We start from the raw sequence: 20,007 nt of genomic DNA on the forward strand, positions 1-20,007 counted from the left end.
AATATCAAAGACTTAATGACACACCTGGAGTAAATAGAAAAAGAACAGCAAACTAAGCTCAAAGCAAACAAAAGGACTGAAAAAACAAAGCTTAGAGCAGAAACAAAACTGAGAACAAACAAAAACAATAGAGAGAGAGTTCCTGGAAGATGATGGAACAGCACAGATAGCGTTCACCCCTGCTCTAAAGAACAGCTAGAGAAGGAAAGGGAAGGCAACTGAGATGGCAATCCCATGGTATAAATGACCTGGGATGGTTTTCGACACCACATAGGGAAGCCCTGGTTGCAAAAGTTTATGAACTGAGATGCAGAGAACTGGACACCATCCTTGGAGACCATCCTTGGTGGTGCAAACAGCTTAAAACATCCCTTTCCAAATGGAAGCCTGGAGTCTTAGAAGTGCATGGACAGGGAGACAGGAATTAGGAAATAAGTCAAGCTGCATTCCTTCAACGCACTACCCTCACCAGCGCAGCTCCATGATGCGTGACTCACCCAAAACCCCACGCACCTGAAACCTGTCACCCACCCCTGCTCCACCACAACCCCCACATGCACCCGCCCCATCCCCCCACCCCAAGCGCATGCACGCCTGTCCCAGACTAATCCAAGCCTCCTCCACAAGCACAGTCTCACAAAGTCCAAGACCCTCTTTCCAGTTCCTGACCAGTGCAAGTGGTCACCAGCTCATTAGGATCGCGGGCACTTACCTTCATACCCAGGCTACACCTGCCTCTAGCCATACAGTTGTGCAAACTCACCCTGCGCCTCCTGAGCTTTGTGCAGAGGTACATCAGTTTACGGCCCTCCCAGATTTGCACACACGCATGCCTCTAGTCATGCCTCCCCCAGCTCTGAGCAACTGAGGACCTGTGCAGTCAGGCAACATCCACCACCAGCCAATACAGGTGCAACACTGGCCCACTGCCCCCTACAGGAGCATACACCAGGGCGCCATCCCCCAGATCCATGCATCTGCACAGCCATATCCTTCCTGCTGATGGATGCCCACACATTCACTCACTGACTTCTTGACCCCTGCACCCCAACTCCCTGCCCCACAAACATGCACACTTGCTCCACTTCCTGGTACAAACACACCTGGCAGGTGCTCATGGGTGAATCTGTGCTACACAGCCCACACCATGCACCTGCTCTAACCCCTCTACACCTGTGCATATGTGCCAGGGCACCACTTACCTGATGCCACTCCCCACCCACATACTGCAACCCTACTGACCTGTGCCACCCGCTACATAAACCAACATCTGCATCCCGGGCCCTTGGGAGCCCTCACCTGCACAAAGACATACCCGCACCTTGCTTACCATGTGCCCCAAACCCTGTCCCATCTACCCTACACCTGGAAACCCACAACTCCCATGCTCCACATGCCCACGCACACCCTACCTGTAAACCAGCCCCCATACATCCATACAGCCTCCCCATGCACCTCCCATATCACTCTACCTGTACCCTCCATGCTGCCCCCTGCTCCTGTACTCCAAGATCCACCTGAGTTGCACCCTATACCCTTGGCTCCTGCACTACAAATCCACAACCCTGTGACCAGGACCTCATGCTCACAGGCACCAGCATAGGGCACCCAACCCGCGCATGTATGTGCACTGCAATGAATCACTGCACATTCTGCTCTGCCCTGCATGTAGCATCCTGCTCCATATCTGTCCTGCAAATACAAAGCTTTAGACTACTAAAGAAAATCAACTGACAAATAAACCTATCAATATATTTACATGCCTCAAAGACAGCAGACAATCACTAAGTATATCCTGGTGCAGATATCTCAGATACAGACCAGCCTAATGAGCAAATTAAAAAACTGGAGGAGACACAGACCTAGGAATGACTCACTAAAGTTGTTGATATAACTCTATTAAATAAAATAAATGGGATGGCTAATGACATAAAAGAGATTGAGAAGACACTAAGGAGAGCATAAAGAGGAATAAATGGAAAAATAGTAGATATCATAGAGATATAAGATGCAGTAGACTAAATAAAAAATACACTCAAGACACACAACAGCAGATTTGAAGAGACAGAAGAAACAATAAGCAAATCAGAGGACAGGCAACAGATTTCAAACACTCAAAACAGCAAATAGCAAAAAGGATGGAAAAATCTGAATCAGATCTCAGGGAAATGATGGACAAAACAAAGTGTACAAATATAACAATCACTGGTATCCCAGAAAGGGAAGACAAAAAAGGGCTAGGAAGATTAGTTGAGGATATAATGGGAGAAAACCTCTCAACCCTTATAAAGTACATAAATAGGCCAACCAAAGAAGCCCAACAAACTCCAAATAGAACAAATCCAAATAGGCCTTCCCAAGACACATACCAATCAGTCTGTCAAATGCTGAAGAGAAGCACAAAATTCTGAAAACGGCTAGAGAAAAACAATCTACTACATGCAAGGGAAACCATGTAAGACTGAGTTCAGAGCACTCAAATGGTACCATTGAAGCGAGAAGGCAGGGGGTATGATATATTTAAGATTCTGAAAGAGAATGACTTTCAGCCAAGAATTCTATACCCAGCCAAACTGTCCTTTAAAATTGAGGGAGAGATTAAACTTTTCACAGACAAATAAATCCTGAAAAAATGTGTGTCAAGAAGAGACTGGCCTGAAAAGAAATATAAAAGGGAGTTCTGCCAGTTGAAGAAAAAAAAAAAAAACAGAAGAGAGAGGCCTGGAGGAGGGCACAGAATTGAAGAGCACCAGCAGGGGTAACTTAAAGGATAAAGAGAGAAAGAGGGAAAAGAATATATAGATCTGACAAATAAAATCCAAAGGGTAAGATGGCGGATTCAAGAAATGTCTTTTCAGTAATAACTTTGAATTGTTAATGGACTAAACTTAGCAATTAAAAGGTACAGATTGGTGGAATGGATTAAGAAATATAATCCAGCTATATGCTGCTTACAAGAGACTCATCTTAAACACAAGAACAAAAGTAGATTAAAAGCGAAAGGATGGAAAAAGATGTTCTACCCAAGTTGTAATCAAAAGAAAGCAGGAGTAGCCATACTAACATTGGACAAAATCAACTTCAAATGTAAAGAAATCATAAGACACAAAGGACATTATATATTAATAAAAGGGACAATTCACCAAGAAATAGCAATCATATGTTTATGCTCCTAATAAAGGAGCTACAAAGTATGAGACAGACATTGGCAAGACTGAAAAGAACAACAAATGTTTCAACAATTATAGTAGGAGACTTCAATACACCACTCTCCTCTATAGATAGAAAAACCAGACGGAGGATCAACAAGGAAACACAGAAATCAGCTTGATAAATGAAGCAGACTTAACAGACAAATATAGGTCATTACAACCCCCAAACACCAGGATATACATTCTTCTCTAGTGCTCATGGAATATTCTCCAGGACAGATGATATGCTGGGGTACAAAACAAGTCACTATAAATTTAAAAACACTGAAATTATTCAAAGCATTTTCTCTGATGAAAATGGAGTGAAGTAGGCTATCAATAACCACCAAGGAACGAGGACTTTCATAAATATAAAGAATTACACACTTTTAAACAACCAGTGGGTCAAACAAGAAATTGCTAGATTAATCAGTAGCATCTGGTGATGAATGAAAATGAGAATACAACATATCAGAAACTATGGGATATGGCAAAGGTTGTGCTGAGAGGTAAATTAATTGCCCTAAATGCCTATATTAAAAAATAAGAAAGAGCAAAGTCAAGGACTTAAATGCTCACTCGGAGGAACTTGAAAAAGAACAGCAAACTAACCCCAAAGCCAATAGAACAAGACAAAACACAAAGATTAAAGCAGTGTTAAATGAATAGGAGAAAAAAGAACAAGTGAGGAATTCAATAAAACCAAAAGTTGGTTCATTGAGAAAGTCAATAAAATTGATGGGCCACTAGCTAAGCTGACAAAGAACAAAAGAGAGAGGATGCAAATAAATAAAAACCAGAACTGGAAGGCAGTTCATTAGCACAGATCCTGAAGAAACAAAATATCATGAGGATACTATGAACAACTATATGCCAACAAACTGGATAACTTAGATGAAATGGATAAATTCCTGGAAACTGACAAACAAGCTATACTGACTCGAGAAGAAATAGAAGATCTCAACAAACCAATCACAAGTAAAGAGATTGAAACAGTCGTCTAAAATCTTCCTACAAAGAAAAGCCTAGGGCATGGTGGCTTCACAGGGGAATTTCATCAAAAATTCCAAAAAGAACTAACATCAATCCTGTTCAAACTTAGAAAAAAAAAAATGAGGAAAAAGGAACACTACCTAACTAATTTTATGAAGCTAGCATCATTTTGACACCAAAACCAGGTAAAATGCTATAAGAAAGGAAAACTGCAGGTCAATCTCCCTAATGAATACAGATGCAAAAATTCTCAACAAACTACTAGCAAATCAAATCCAATAACACATTAAAAGGATTATACACCATGACCAAGTGGAGTTTATACCAGAAATGCAAGGAGGGTTCAACAGAAGAAAATCAATTAATGTAATACAGCACATTAACAAATCAAAAGGAAAAAAAACATGATCATCTCGATTGATGTTGAAAAAGCATTAGACAAAATTCAACATGCTTTTCTGATAAAAACAATTCAAAGGAACGGAATCAAAGATAATTTCCTCAGTATGATAAGGGCATGTATGAAAAACCTATAGCCAGCATCACACTCAATGGAGAAAGACTGAAAGCTTTCTTCCTAAGATCAGGAATGAAAAAGGATGGCTTTCTCATTGTCACCACTACTATTCAACACTACGAGAAGTTCTAGTCACAGCAATCAGGCAGGAAAAAGAAATAAAAGACATCTAATTTGGAAAGGAGAACATAAAACTATCATTATTTGCAGATGATATGATTCTATACATGGAAGATCCTGAGAAATCTACAACAAAGTTACTTAAGCTAATAAAACAAATTCAGCAAGGTGGGCAGGATATAAAATTCATGTGCAAAAATTAGTAATGGAATTCTTGTCTGCTGAGCTGGAGACCAAGGTTCAATTCCTGGAGCCTGCCCATGCCAAAAAAAAAAGAAAAAGAAAAAGAAAAAAATCAAACTCAGTAATGTTTCTATACACGAGCAATGAACTGAGGAGTCAGTTAAAGAAAAAAATCCCATTTAAAATAGCAACTAAAAGAATCAAGTACTTAGGAATGAACCTAACTAGGGACATAAAGGACTTGTACACAAAAAATACATAATATTGAAAAAGAAATCAAAGAAGATCTAAGTAGGTGGAAAGACATTCCCTGCTCATGGATAGGAAGGTGAAATATAGTTAAGATGTCAATTCTACCCAAATTGATTAAAAGATTCAATGTAGTACAATCAAAATTCCAAAATTCACTTTGGAGACTTGGAAAAGCTAGTTACCAAATTTGTCTGGAAAGGAAAGCAACCCCAAATAGCTAAAAGCATCCTAAAATAGAAGAATGAAGTGGGAGGATTAACTTCCTGACTTTAAAACTTATTACAAAGCCACAGTGGTTAAAACAGAATGGTACTGGCACAAAGATAGAAATATTGACCAATGGAATCCACCCGAGAGTGCAAAAATAGACCACTGAATCTATGGTCAAATGATTTTTGACAAGGCCCCCAAATCCACTGAACTGGGACAAAACAGTCTTTTCAATAAATGGGCATGGGAGAACTGGTATCAACAGCCAAAAGAATGAAAGAAGACCTTAACCTTCCATCCTATACAAAAATTAACTCAAAGTGGATCAAACACCTAAATATAGGGACTAGTACCATAATGCTTCTAGAAGAAAAGGTAGGGAAACATCTTCAAGACTTAATAATTGGAGGTAGCTTCCTAAACTTTACACCCAAAGCACAAGCAACAAAAGAAGAAATAGATAAATGGGAAATCCTCAAAATCAAACCTCAAAAGACTGTCAAAAAGGTGAAGACATAGATAACTCAATGGGAGAAAACATTTGGAAATCACACATTAGACAATCAATGATTTGTTGTCTTGTATATATAAAGAAATCATACAACTCAACAACAAAAGAACAAACAACCCAATTATAAAATGGGCTAAAGATATGAATAGGCATTTTTCTGAAGAGCAAATATAGATGGTTTAAAAACACATGAAGAGATGTTCATTTTCATTAACTATAAGAGAAATGCAGATCAAGACTACAATGAGATATAACTCACACCTATAAAAATGGTTGCTATTAAACAAACAGGAAACTACAAATGTTGGAGAGGATGTGCACAATATGGGACACTTACGCATTGCTGGTGGGACTGTATAATGGTACAGCCACAATGGAAGACAGTTTGGCGGTCTCTTAGGAAAATAAATATCAAGTTAAACTATTACTCGGCAATAGTACTACTTGGTATATACCCAGAAGAGCTGAATGCTGTGACACAAACAAGACATCTGCACACTGATGTTCACAGCAACATTATTCACAATTGCCAAAAGATGGAAACAATCCAAATGCCCATGAACTGATGAGTGGATTAACAAAAGGTAGTATATACATACTGTGCTGGCTTGAAAGAATTATCACCTTAGAAAAGCCATGTTTTATACCTGATCCCATCACGTGGAGGCAGCCTTTTCTTTTAATGCCTATTCTGCAGTATAGGTTGGAGACCCAATTAGGTTATCTCCATGGTGATGTGACTCCCCCCATTCTATGTGGGTCTTGATTAGGTTACTGGAATCCTTTAAAGGAGGAACTATTTGGAGAAAGCTTAAGAATGACAACAGCCAGGAGGTGAGAGCCAAGAGAAGCACAGAGCCAGTATAGGCAGAGACCTTTGGAGATGAAGAGAAACAAGAAGCCTGGAGAGAGAGCTAGCAAACATTGCAATGTTTGCCAGGTGCCTTTCCAGTTGAGAAAGAAACCCTGAACTTCATCGGCATTTCTTGAGTGAAGGTAATCTTTTATGGTGCCTTAGTTTAGATATTTTTATAGACTTGTTTTAATTGGGAATATTAAGGGCCTTAGAATTGTAAACTTGCAAGTTATTAAATTCCCCCTTTTAAAATCCATTCCATTTCTGGCAGCTAGCAAACTAGAACAAATTTTGGTACCAGGAATGGGGTGCTGCTGTGGTTTGCAAATACCAAGTATGTTGAAATGGCTTTTTTTTTTTTTTGTATGTTGTATCGTGGGGTCACATTTCATTCTTTTTCCACATGAGTATCCTGGCATTGCAACAGTAGTTGTTGAGTTGTATGTTTGTTTTTGCTGGGTTGTTTGGGAAGTGCATGGGCCAAGAATTGAACTTGGGTCTCCTGATTGGCAGGCAAGAATTCTACCACTGAACTATCCTCATAACCCCTGAAATGGCTTTTGAAATGAAAAAGGGGAAGGTTCTAGAAGAGGTGTGAGGAGCTTGGTAGAGAAAGCCTAGAATGCTTTGAAGAGGCTGTTGGTAGAAATGTAGACTCTAAAGATAATTCAGATAAGGCCTTGACAGAAATAAGGCATGTGTTTTTGCAAACTGGAAGGAAGGTGATCTTTGTTTTGAAATGGTAGATAATCTGGCAAAACTGACTAGTGACTTTGGCTGGAAGGCAGATTTTGGAAGCCATGAACTTGGATATTTAGCAGAAGACATTCCCAAATTAAATGTGGAAAGTGCAGCCTGGTTTCTCTTCACAGCTTATAGTGAAATGCAACAGGAAAGAGATAAACTGAGAACTGAACCCTTGCATACAAAGGAACCAGAAATTGATGTTCTGAAAAACTGCAGACCCCTGAGAATAGTGCCCCACATGAGGACTTATCCAAATGTGGAAAGTCCTCCATTTCAGAAAAAGCCAGGATTGGATATGGATTTATCCAGGAAGGGACTGTGTCTTGCAGTCTGATGGGTACTATTCTTGCTTGCTACATAGAAAGCCAACAAGAATGCTGTGGGAACTGTATAAAAGGAACCACGGCCAGTCTTGACTGGTGGGCTAAGAAAAGGGACAATGTATAGGTAAAATAACTTCAGACACAGAACTACAGAAGCTAAAATCTAAAGTAAAGAAATGTTGGGCCAGGAGAGTGGACCCACCCAAGTACTTGGAGATGGTGACTTTGCCCCAAAGGCAGGGGATGGGCCTTCCACCTCATTGCAGTGGAAAAGTTGTGCTGCCTCAAGCCTTGGAGATGATGCAGCACATTCTTTAGGGATTGGGGAGAGCCTGGCTGCCACCACATGGAGGGGCTGAGTATGCGTCCCAGAAATGGAAGAGAGCCCAGGAGCAGCCCTGATGTTTGGGCAGGGTGGATGAAAGAAAAAGGTAGTTTCCCCAATGTCCCCCAAGGTTAAATTTGGAAAGACCCTTGGAAAGGGTGAGACAGCCGCATTCTAAAACCCCAGAGATAAATGACTTTCAGACTTTGAAATCTAATGGAGTTTGACCTGCAAGTTTTCAAAATTGCTTGGGTCCACTGACCCCTGTGTTCTTTCTAATTTTTCCCTATGGAAATGGGGATATTTATTCTATGAGTGTCCCACCTTTGTTGTTGGCAGCAAACAACTTGCTCTGAGTTTTATAGGTCCAGAGCCAGAGGAGAATTTTGCCTAAGGTCAGGCCATGGGTAGAACATGTCTTTTTCAGGGTCCAGAGCGTGGAATGTGCTGGCTTGAAAGGACTGTGTGCCTTAGATTAGCCATAATTTAATCCTGATTGCATCATGAGGAAATGAACCTTTTCTTTTAATGCTTATTCAGCAATATAGGTTGGGGACTTGATTAGGTTATCTCCACGCAGAAATGACTCACCCAATTGTGAGTTTTCTTTAGAGGGAGATGTGACTCCACCCAGTCCAGGTGGGTCTTGACTAGTTTACTGGAATCCTTTAAAAGCGGAAGTATTTTGGAGAAGGCTTCAGAATGATGAGAGCCAGGAGAGGAGAGAGCCACGAGATGCACAGGGTCTGCACAGTTCCGGAGATGAAGAGGGACTATGCCCCTGGGGAGCTTCATGAAACAAGCCTGGAGAGAGGGCTAGCAGACATCACCACGTTTGCCATGTGCCTTTTCAGTTGAGAGAGAAACCCTAACTTCACCAGCCTTTCTTGAGTGAAAGTAACCTCTTATTGGTACCTCAGTTTGGCCATTTCTATAGACTTGCTTTAATTGGGACATTATTTTGGCCTTAGAACTGTAAACTAGCTACTTATTAAATTCCCCTTTTTAAAAGCCCTTCCATTTCTGGTATATCACATTCTGGCAGCAGCAAACTAGAACACATACAATGGACTATTATGCAGCAGTAAGACAAATTGGTATCCTGAAGCACACAACAAGATGGATAAGACTTGAGGACATAGTGGTGAGTAAAATAAGGCAGATACTGTATGACTAGAGTTTTAAAACCATGGTAAAGGTAAAATCTGAGGCTTATAAAACAGAATACAGGGGACTTAAAGATACATAGAAGGTAGAGATGGGTGAACAGCTAGCTGGCTAATGAGGTTGAACTCAAATGAAAGGGAATAGATAGAAGTGACAGCAGTTTACTAGTGGGTCTATAAGTAATATTGAAGGTGATCATGATTGAAAGGGATTGTACAGACCAATGTTTCCCACTGATTAACACTATAAATATAAATAAGTTGTTGTATGACCTACTTTAAAGGTATGATTCCTCTACAAAGAGTGTTTAAGACCAGGGTATAGGGGGAAAGCTATTGCATGCTATGGGCTATGTTTAACAGGAAAATATCTGTAACACCAGGGGTAAATGAGAGAAAGAACAAGAGTTAAGGGGAGGTTTAGTATTCCTATATGGTGAGAATGTGTTTATTGCTTATCTTTCTCTTGGGAACAATGAAATTATCTAAAATTGAGAGTGTTGATGGACTCTGGACTTTGGACAGTATACATGATGCCTAATGAATGCAGGTGGCTGAAGGATGTACTGACTGAGAATTAGACTGGTGAATGATGGTACATACATATGAACACAAATTGTGCTGCTAAAAAAGGAATGAAGCTGTGAGGCATGCAGCACCATGAATGAAACTGTAGGACATTTGGTGAGATAAAATAAGCCAGAAACAAAAGAGCAATTATTGTATGATTTCATTTAGAAAACACTTATAAGAACACAGGGGCCTAGATTGCAAGCTCTTGTAGCAGTCACATTTTGTTCAAAGTGGTAATTCTTATTTCTGGATCTTGAGAGACTGTTTTATACATATATATATATATATATATGACCCAATATTCAGAGAAAAGAACAAAGGTCAGGATTAAAGTAATTCAGAACATAGGGGTAAAGAAGACATTATCTATATTTTAGAACTCCACCTAATCTTTGAGACCAAAGGAAGAAAGTTTTACTTTGTCCAGAACTGAAATTTTCTGTAGCACACAGTCTTAACTCAACCTGTCTAGACAGTTCATTTAAATAATCAAAACACAGGGAGCTGATAATAAGAACGAGAGTCTTTAATCCTGTATACCTTAATTTAATGCCTGGCCACATCCCAGAATATATTAAGTAGATAATCAAAAAGTATTGGCAAAGTTCCTTGAGTGATGGAAGAAAAAACATGGAACTATTAAACTTTACCACTGGGGAAATTCCTGCTACTTTAGGGACACCCAAATCAATAGGCCAAGCCCTTGATCTAGAGGCTTGCTCTTGTGAAGCTTATGTATATAGTGGAAAATCTTAGCCTATCTGTAATTGTGCCTAAGAGTCACCTCCAGAGGACCTTTTTTGTTGCTCAGATATGGCCTCACTCTCTCTAAGCCCAACTCTACAAGTGAAATCACTGCCCTCCCCACTATGTGGGACAGGACATCCAGGGGTGAAAGCCTCTCTGGTGGTATGGGAGATCACTCCCAGGGATGAGTCTGGCCCTGGGACCACGGGATCAACAATGTTATCCTTACTAAAATGGGGAAAAGGAGTGTTGCAAATAAGGTATCAGTGGCTGAGAGAGTTCAAATAGATTTGAGGGGCTACTCTGCAGGTCACTCTTAAGCAAGGGTCAGTTAGACACAGCTACCTATCATAACGTATGAAACCCCAATGAAAGCCATTCCAGCCAATCGTACAGAACACCTACAACAATATATAAGATTCTACAAAGGTTCCATGTACTAGGGTAACATTCCAGAAACCTGCCACCTCCAGATGGGTCCCTGGACCAGATAAGCCTTAAAACCTACAGGGGCCAGCCTTTCCAGAAATTCAGCTAGTTCCATCTCCCTACCCCATATTACTGACAGCCCCTTTGAGCATGAAAAAGTTAGAATGGGCAAGTCCAAATAGCCCTAAATAGTGGGAGAAAGATCAAAAGTGGTGGTGGAGTTATACAGAGAAGGTAGGGTTTAGCAAGTGAATATGACTGCTGAATCATTATATTGATATTTCTTTTTGGTCTCCAGTATCTGAGAGCAACTAAAAGTAAAAGAGTAAAACTGTGGAACTGTAGCCCATACCAAACTCTGAAATCTATTCTACACAGATTGTTGAGCTGTGGTTTGAAATTTATTGTTTTGTATATATGTTGTTTTTCCCAATAAAAGAAAAAAAGGTCAGTTGTGATGATGAAAAAAATATATATTCCTTCTAGCTTCCAATGTTCTAGAGCAGTTCGAAGGAAAAATCTGAGGTGATGGTACAGTACTCCATGACAAACTCTGGTATCTGCCCTGTAACTACTTGTTGAAGAATGCTTTGAAAATGAATGTTTTTTTTCTTTCTTTGCTTTGGTATAAGTTATGTTATATAATAAAAAAGTTAAAAAGAAAACACAACAATGGGGAGAATCAACAAATCCAGAAATTGGTTCATAGAGAAAATAACTAAAAGTGATGTACCATTAGGTAGGCTGATAAAGAAAAAGAGAATATAAAACCACAATCTAGTTCTTTCAGAAAATGAATAAAAATGATGGATCCTTAGCAAGAGTGACAGAACAAGAGATGATTCAAATAAACAAAATAACAAATTGGAGGGTGATCATTACTACTGACTCCACAGAAATAAGAGTGATCAAAAGTGGATACTATGAGCAACTATATACCAACAAACAAAACCAGTTAGATGGAATGGACAACTTCTGAGAAACACATAAACAACATACGCTGACACTAAAAGAAGAAGACCTCAACAAACCAATCACAAGAGACTAACTCAGTGGGCTGGTTTGAAAGGATTATGTACCCTAGAAAAGCCATGTTTTAATCCTGATCCATCTTGTGGAGGCAGCCATCTCTTTTAATTTCTATTCCGCACTGTAGATTGCAACCTGATTAGATTATCTCCACAGAGATGTGACACCCAATTGTTGGTATTAACCTTTGATTAGAGGGAGATGTGATGCCACCCATTCCAAATGGATCTTGATCAGTTCACTGGAATCCTTTAAAAGTGGTAACATTGTGTAAAAAGCTTCAGAGCCACGAAAGCCAGAAGAGCCCATGCAGCCATAGACCTTTGGAAATGAAGAAGCAAAACACTCCTGAGGGAAGCTTTATGAAACAAGAAATCTGGAGAGAAAGCTAGCAGACATCGCCATGTTTGCCATGTGCCCCTCCAGTTGAGAGAACAACCCTGAATTTCACTGGTCATTGTTGAATAAGCGTAGCCTCTTTTTGGTGCCTTAATTTGGACGTTTTTATAGACTTGCTTTGATTGGGACATTTTCATGGTCTTAGAACTGTAAACCTTCAACATAATGAATTTTCCCTTTGCTCAAGTTTGCTAGCTGCCAGAATGCAATATACTAGAAATAGAATGACTTTCAAAAAAGGGGAATTTAATAAGTTGCTAGTTTACAGTTCTAAGGCCGAGAAAATGTCCCAGTCAAAACAAGTCTATAGAAATGTCCAATTTAAGGCATCCGGGGTAAGACACCTTGGTTCAAGAAGGCCAATGATGTTCAACATTTCTCTCTTAGCTGGAAGGGCACATGGCAAACACAGAGGCATCGGCTGGCTTTCACGTGGCTCTACCAAAAGGGACTCTCTCCAAAATGTTTCCTCTTTTAAAGGATTCCAGCAAGGAACTCCACCTTCAGTGGGTGGAGACACACCTCCATGGAAATCATCTAATTAAAAGTTACCACCCACAATTGGGTGGATCACATTGGCATGGAAACGATCAAAATGCTCCCACCCAGCAACACTGAATGAGGATTAAAGGGCATGGGTTTTCTGGGGTCCACCACAAATTCAAACTGGCACATTCCATCCTTTGGACCCCAAAAAGACATGCTCTTTCCAAATGCAAAATACATTCATTCCATAACAATATCAGAAAACCTTAAACTTTTGGTAGCAATACAAATGAAGTACAAAATTAGAGACAGTATAAAATCTCATCAAGTCAGTTACAGGCATGCTCTGTCCTAAGGCAAAATATTCTCCATTTGCTCTGGATCTTTGAAAACTCATAACAAGTTATGTGCTGCCAACATACAAAGGAGGAACATTCATAGGATACATATACATATTTTCACAGGGAGGAAGGAACACAGGGGTCACTGGACCCATACAGTTTCGAAAATCTGCAGGGCAAAGTCTATTAGATTTCAAAGTCTGAGAGTCATTTATCCTCAGGGCTTTAGAAAGCGGCAGTCCCACCCTTTCCAAAGGTCTATGCAGAGGCCTGCCTCTCTCCGAATACAACCTTGGGGGACATTGGAGAGACAACCTTTTTCTTGGCTCCACCTTCTCCAAGCATTGGGGCCACACCCGGGCTCTCTGCCTTCTCCTGGGCACACGTTCAACTCCTCCATGTGGTGGCAGCCAGGCTCTCCCCAAAACCCAAGGAATGTGCTTCACCCTCACCAAGGTCTGAGGTGGCATGACTCTTCCACTGCAACAAGGTGGAAGGCCCATCCTCTGCCTTTCGGGCAAACTCACCCTCTCCATGGGCTTGGGTAGGTCTGCTGTCCTAGCCCGAGGCTTCTTGACTTCAGACTTCAACCTCCATGGTTTTGCCTCTGAAGTTATTTTTTTTCCAGTGTGTTCCTTCTCTGAACCCCCCAGTCCAGACAGGCAGCGGCTCTGCTTATACAGGTCCCACAGCACTCTTGTTGGCTTTCTATGCAGTAGCATTGGATTATGCCCATCAGACATAAGGAGTCACCACAAATCCTTCCTGGATAACTCCATGTCTGATCCCAACTTTCTCTGAAATGGCTAACTGGTTTCACACTTGGTTAAATCCTCACACAGGGCGCTATATTCTGGGGTCTCCCTTTCTGGAGGCCCAGAATTTTCCAGGACCTCAATTTTCAGCATATCTCTCTCCTGTCGCATTTCACTATAAGCTGTGAGGAGAAACCAGGCTGCCCTTTTGACATTTAATTTGGAGATCTCTTCTGCTAAATATCCAAGTTCAGGGCTTTTAAAATCTGCCTTTCGGCCAAAGCCATTAGTCAATTTTGCCAGATTATCTACCATTTTAAAACAAGTATTGCCTTCCTTCCAGCAAGTCCTTGGGTAATATTCATTCTTAAACTTGATATCTTACAACTTAAATAGTATAACAGGAACAAAATAGCATCACAGTCCTCGTTTCTGTAACTGATCACATGGTTGAAGTTCATATTTATCACTACCTTCTTCCACTACCCATTCCATGTTCCCTTTGCCTTCAGCAAGCACTTCAGCTGGCCGTGGTTCTTTGCCTGGTGGGGTGACCCAAACCTTTATTCCTGAAGTTTCAGACCCAATGGTAGTCCTGCCTGGATTGGGTTGCTGCAGTTTTCCATATATTTTAATCACAGGGCATGGTAGTACTAAAAGACGTCCTAGGGGATCCCTTATGTTCCAAGAAAACTCTTCTTTACCTCCATTGTGTAGCTGCAGTTCTATTTCCCCCAGATAATCAGGGTCAATCACTCCAGACAATAATGAAATCTCCCTCTTGGCTTGTTGATTCTGTAATGACATATGTCTCATTTCTGTCTAAGACTTTATCAGAAATGTCTTTAGAGTCCACATTTCTACCAACACTCTCTTCAAAGCATTCTAGGCCTTCTCTATCAAGCTTCTCACAACTCCTCCAGATTTTTCCCCTTATCCATTTAAAAAGCTGTTCCAACATGTTTGGTATATGCAAACTGCAGCAACACCCCACTCTCTTGGTACCAAAATCTGTTCTAGTTTGCTAGCTGCTGGAATGCATACACAAGAAACAGAATGACTTTCAAAAAAGGGGAATTTAATAAGTTGCTAGTTTACAGTTCTAAGGCTGAGAAAATGTCCCAGTCAAAACAAGTCTATAGAAATGTCCAATTTAAGGCATCAGGGAAAGATACCTTGGTTCAAGAAGGCCGACGATGTTTAATGTTTCTCTCTCAGCTGGAAGGGCACATGGCAAACATGGCGGCATCTGCTGGCTTTCTCGTGGCTCTACCAAAAAAAGGGACTCTCTCCAAAATGTCTCCTCTTTTAAAGGATTCCAGTAAGCAACTCCACCTTCAGTGGGTGGAGACACATCTCCATGGAAATCATCTAATCAAAAGTTACCACCCACAATTGGGTGGGTCACATCGTCATGGAAACAATCAAAATGCCCCCACCTAGCAATAGTGAATGAGGATTAAAGGGCATGGCTTTTCTGGGGTCCACCACAGATTCAAACTAGCACACCCCTTTAAAAGCCATTCTGTTTCTGGCATATTGCATTCCAGCAGGTAGCAACCTAAAACAGATTTTGGTACTTTGGAGAAGTAGGGTACTGCTGTACTTTGCAAATACCAAAATATGATGAAACTGCTTTTTTAAATGGATTAGGGGAAGATTTTGGAGGAGTTGTGAGGTGCTTGATAGAGAGGGCCTACAATGCTTTGAAGAGACTGTTGGTAGAAATGTGGACTCTAAAGATAACTCTGATGAGACTCTAGACAGAAATGAGGTGTGTACTATTGTAAACTGGAAGGAAGGAGATCCTTGTTTTAAAATAGCAGATAATCTGGCAAAATTGACTCGTGGCTTACACTCAAAGGCAGATTTTAAAAGCCATGAATTTGGATATTTAACAGAAGATTTCTAAAAATTAAATGTGGAAAGTACAGCCCGGTTTCTCCCTGCAGTTTAAAAACAACGTGACAGGAAAGAGATAGGCTAAGAACTGAACTCTTGGGTACAAAGAAACCAGAAAGTGATGCTCTGGAAAATTCTGGGATTCAAGGAAGGGACACCCCAGAGAATAGCACCCAAGTGAGGATTCAGCCAAATGTGGAACCAGTCAACCAATTCAGAGAAAGTCAGGATTGGAGATAGAGCTATCCAGGAAGGATTTGTAGAAACTCCTCTTGTTTGATGGGTGTGATCCTTGCTTGCTACATAGAAAGCCGACTAGAGTGCTATGGGATCTGAATAAACACAACTACTGCCAGTCTGGACTAAAAATATCAGTAAGGGACAAAGTGAAGGTAAAATTTTCAGAGGCAGAAAAAACTGGAATCTAAACTCTGAAGTCAAGAGCCCATGGGCCAGGAGAGCAGACCCACTGAAGCACTTGGAGAGGATGAGTTTGTCCCAAAGGCAGATTGTGGGCTTCCACCTCATTGCAGTAGAAGCGTTGTGCTGCCTCAGGTTTTGGAGAGGGTGGAGTGCATTCTGCATTACTTGGGGATAGGGGAGCCTGGCTGCCACCACATGGAGGGAATGAGATTGTGCCCCAGAGATGGCAAAGAGCCTGGGCATGGCCCCTATGCTTGGAGAGGGTGCAGCTGAGAAAAAGTCATCTCCCCAATGTCCTGCAAGGTTAAATTAAGAGAGAGGCAGACCCCAGTGTAGGCCCTTGGAAAGGGTGGGACTGCCACTTTCTAAAGCCTTGAAGATAAATGACTCTTAAACTCTGAAATCTAATGGTGTCTGCCTTGCAGGCCTTCAAAACTGCTTGGGTCCGGTGACCCCTGTGTTCCTTACAATTTCTCCCTATGGAAATGGGAATATGTATCCTATGAGTGTTCCTCCTTTGTATGTTGGCAGCAAATAATTTGTTCTGAGTTTCACAGGTCCAGAGCCAGAAGAGAATTTTGCCTTAGAACAGACCATGCCTGTAACAGACTTTTATGAGGCTTTGTACTGGTTTTAACCTTGTACTGTATTTATATTGTTACTGAAATGGTTTAAGGCTTTCTAATATTTCTGATAATATTATGAAATGAATGTAGTTTGAATATGGAAAAATACGTCTTTTTTAGGATCCAGAGGGTGGAATGTGCCAGTATATAAAGTAGAAAAGCCATGTTTTAATCCCGATCCATCTTGTGGAGGCAGCTGTTTCTTTTAATCCCTATTCAACACTGTAGGCTGGAAACTTGATTAGATTATCTCCATGGAGATGCGGAGCCCAACTGTATTAACCTCTGATTAAAGGGAGATGTGACTCCACCCATTCCAAGTAGGTCTTTATTAGTTTACTGGAATCCTTTAAAAGAGGAAACATTTTGGAAAAAGTTTCAGAACCATGAAAGCCAGAAGAGCCCATGCAACCAGAGACCTTTGGAAATGAAAAAGGAAAACGCCCCCAGGGAGTTTCATCAAACAAGAAGCCTGGAGAGAAAGTTAACCAACATTGCCATGTTTGCCACGTTCCTTCCAGTTGAGAGAGAAACCCTGAACTTCATCACCCTTTCTTGAGTGAAGGTAACATTTTTGGTGCCTTAATTTGTACATCTTTATAGACTTGCTTTAATTGGTACATTTTCACAGTCTTAGAACTGTAAATTTGCAACTTAATGAATTTTTTCTTTTAAAAGCCTTTCTATTTCTGGTATATTGTATTCCATCAGCTAGCAAACTAGAACACTCAGTAATCAAAAATCTCCCAACAAAGAAAAGTCCAGGACCAGATAGCTTCACAGGTGAATTCTAACAAATATTCCAAGAAGAATTAATATCATTCTTGCTCAAACTCTTCCATAAAGTTGAAGAGGAAGGAAAGCTTCTTTACCCATTCTATGAAGCCAAGATCACCCTAATACCAAAACCAGGCAAAGATACTACAAGAAAAGAAAAGTACAAACCAATTTCTCTAATATATATAAACATTTGCAGCAAAATACTTGGAAATAGATCTAGCAGCACATTATAAGAATTAAACACCATGATTAAGTGGGTTTTATTGCAGGTACACAAAGGTGGTCCAACAGCAGAAAATATATTAATGTAATATACCACATTAATAAATGCACAACTAACATCATAGTCAGTGGAGAAAGATTGTAAGTCTTCCCTCTGAGCCCTGGAACTAGACAAGGATGCTCAGTGTCACTATTGTTATTCAACACTGTGCTAACGTGGAGAAATAGGTACACTACTTCACTACTGGTGGGAATGTAAAATGGTGCAGCTGCTCTGGATGGCCCTGTTCTCAGGTAACATCATACTTGCTCTCAAACAAATGATGAGGACCATGTCTCATAGAACTAGGATGTTAGTATCTTTCAAAATGGGAATTGGCTGAGGTAAATGAAATGCAAGTTCCAAATGTTAAAGAGAACACAACTGTTTTTGTACTAACTCAAAACCTATTCTTTGCAAAAGGTGAGGCAGGACAATCTGCTGAATTGTTGAGGGTTTAACCCACAGGTGAGAGTTTTGGGGTGACCCAGCCTTGTAGGCTCTCATTTTTCATTATGTAAAGTGGAACACTAAGAGGCACTAACTATTACTTAAGCTTATAACCGCTGATAATCTGAGACTCCCTGCGATGATTCTGAGTGGCAACTGTTGATAACTGTGAGAATTTTTCATCTTGCTTATCCTCTCTTTGCCTAAGATTTCTCATCTATCATCGTGAACAATAATTATGATTACCTCCTGCGCTGGCTTGAATTTGTGGACCCCAGGAAACCCATTTTCTTTAATCCTTATTCAGTATTGCTAGGGGGGAGTTTCTTAAATATCTATGGAGATGTAACCCACTCAATTGTGGATGGCAACTTTTGATTAGATGATTTTCATGGAGGTGTATCTCTACCCATTCAAGGCGGGGTTGCTTACTGGAGCCCTTTAAGAGGGAACCATTTTGGAAAGAGCCATAGAGCCTGTGCGGCCAGAGACCTTTGGAGATGAGGAAGGAAAATGCCCCTGGGGGAGCTTCAAGAAACAAGAAGCTGAGAGAGAAAGCTAGCAAACGCTGCCATGTTCACTATGTGCTCTTACAGTTGAGACAGAAACCCGAAACATCATCAGCCTTCTTGAATCAAGGTATTTTTTCCTGGATGCCTTAGATTAAACATCTCAATAGCCTTGCTTTAGTTGGGACAGTTCCAAGGCCTTAGAACTGTAGATTTGCAACTTAATAAATTTCTCCATTTAAAAACCATTCTGGGACAACAGTGACTCAGTGGCAGAGTTCTTGCCTGCCATACTGAGACCAGGGTTTGGTTCCCAGTGCCTGCTCACTTTAGAAAAAAAAAAGAGGGCGGGCCACGGTGGCTCAGCAGGCAGAGTGCTCACCTGCCATGCCAGAGGACCTGGGTTCGATTCCCAGTGCCTGCCCATGTAAAAAATAAAAAAAATAAAAATAAAAATAAATTAAAAAAAAGAGGCTTTCTGTTTCCGGTATATCATATTCCAACAGATAGTAAACTAGAACACATCCTAAGTAATACTGTGTGAGAAATAATGAGTTACTACATTCAAAGTACATAGAATTTTGTCTAATGTACATTAAGGTTTCAAGTAAGATTTATTGTCATCAGATAACCCTTCCAAGTTTTCAAAATAAAGGTGAACTCCCCTTTGGGAAATTTTAATCAAATCATTAAAATGTATGCAAATCGATAAGAACCACAAGGAAAAGTGAAATAGCAATCCAATAAACAAATACAAGTACTTTCACCTAGCATTTGCGAGAAATTACTCACAATTCTCTTAATACTACCATCTTTTTGAAATCATAATGTATTAGAACGACAACACCTCTACAAGTTGGTTTTTACGATTTAAACTAAAATACTTTTACGTGGTATCCGCG

The 20,007-nt window shown here is 40.5% G+C and overlaps 1 protein-coding gene across 1 annotated transcript in view; it reads right to left on the reverse strand.

The window, feature by feature from the left end:
* LOC143647086 (uncharacterized) overlaps positions 1-20,007 on the reverse strand; it is a 54,807-nt gene that overhangs the window by 34,504 nt on the left and 296 nt on the right. The gene's annotated exons all lie outside the window — the stretch shown is intronic.

This window comes from Tamandua tetradactyla, chromosome 9, assembly GCF_023851605.1.
Source record: "Tamandua tetradactyla isolate mTamTet1 chromosome 9, mTamTet1.pri, whole genome shotgun sequence".
Taxonomy (NCBI): domain Eukaryota; kingdom Metazoa; phylum Chordata; class Mammalia; order Pilosa; family Myrmecophagidae; genus Tamandua; species Tamandua tetradactyla.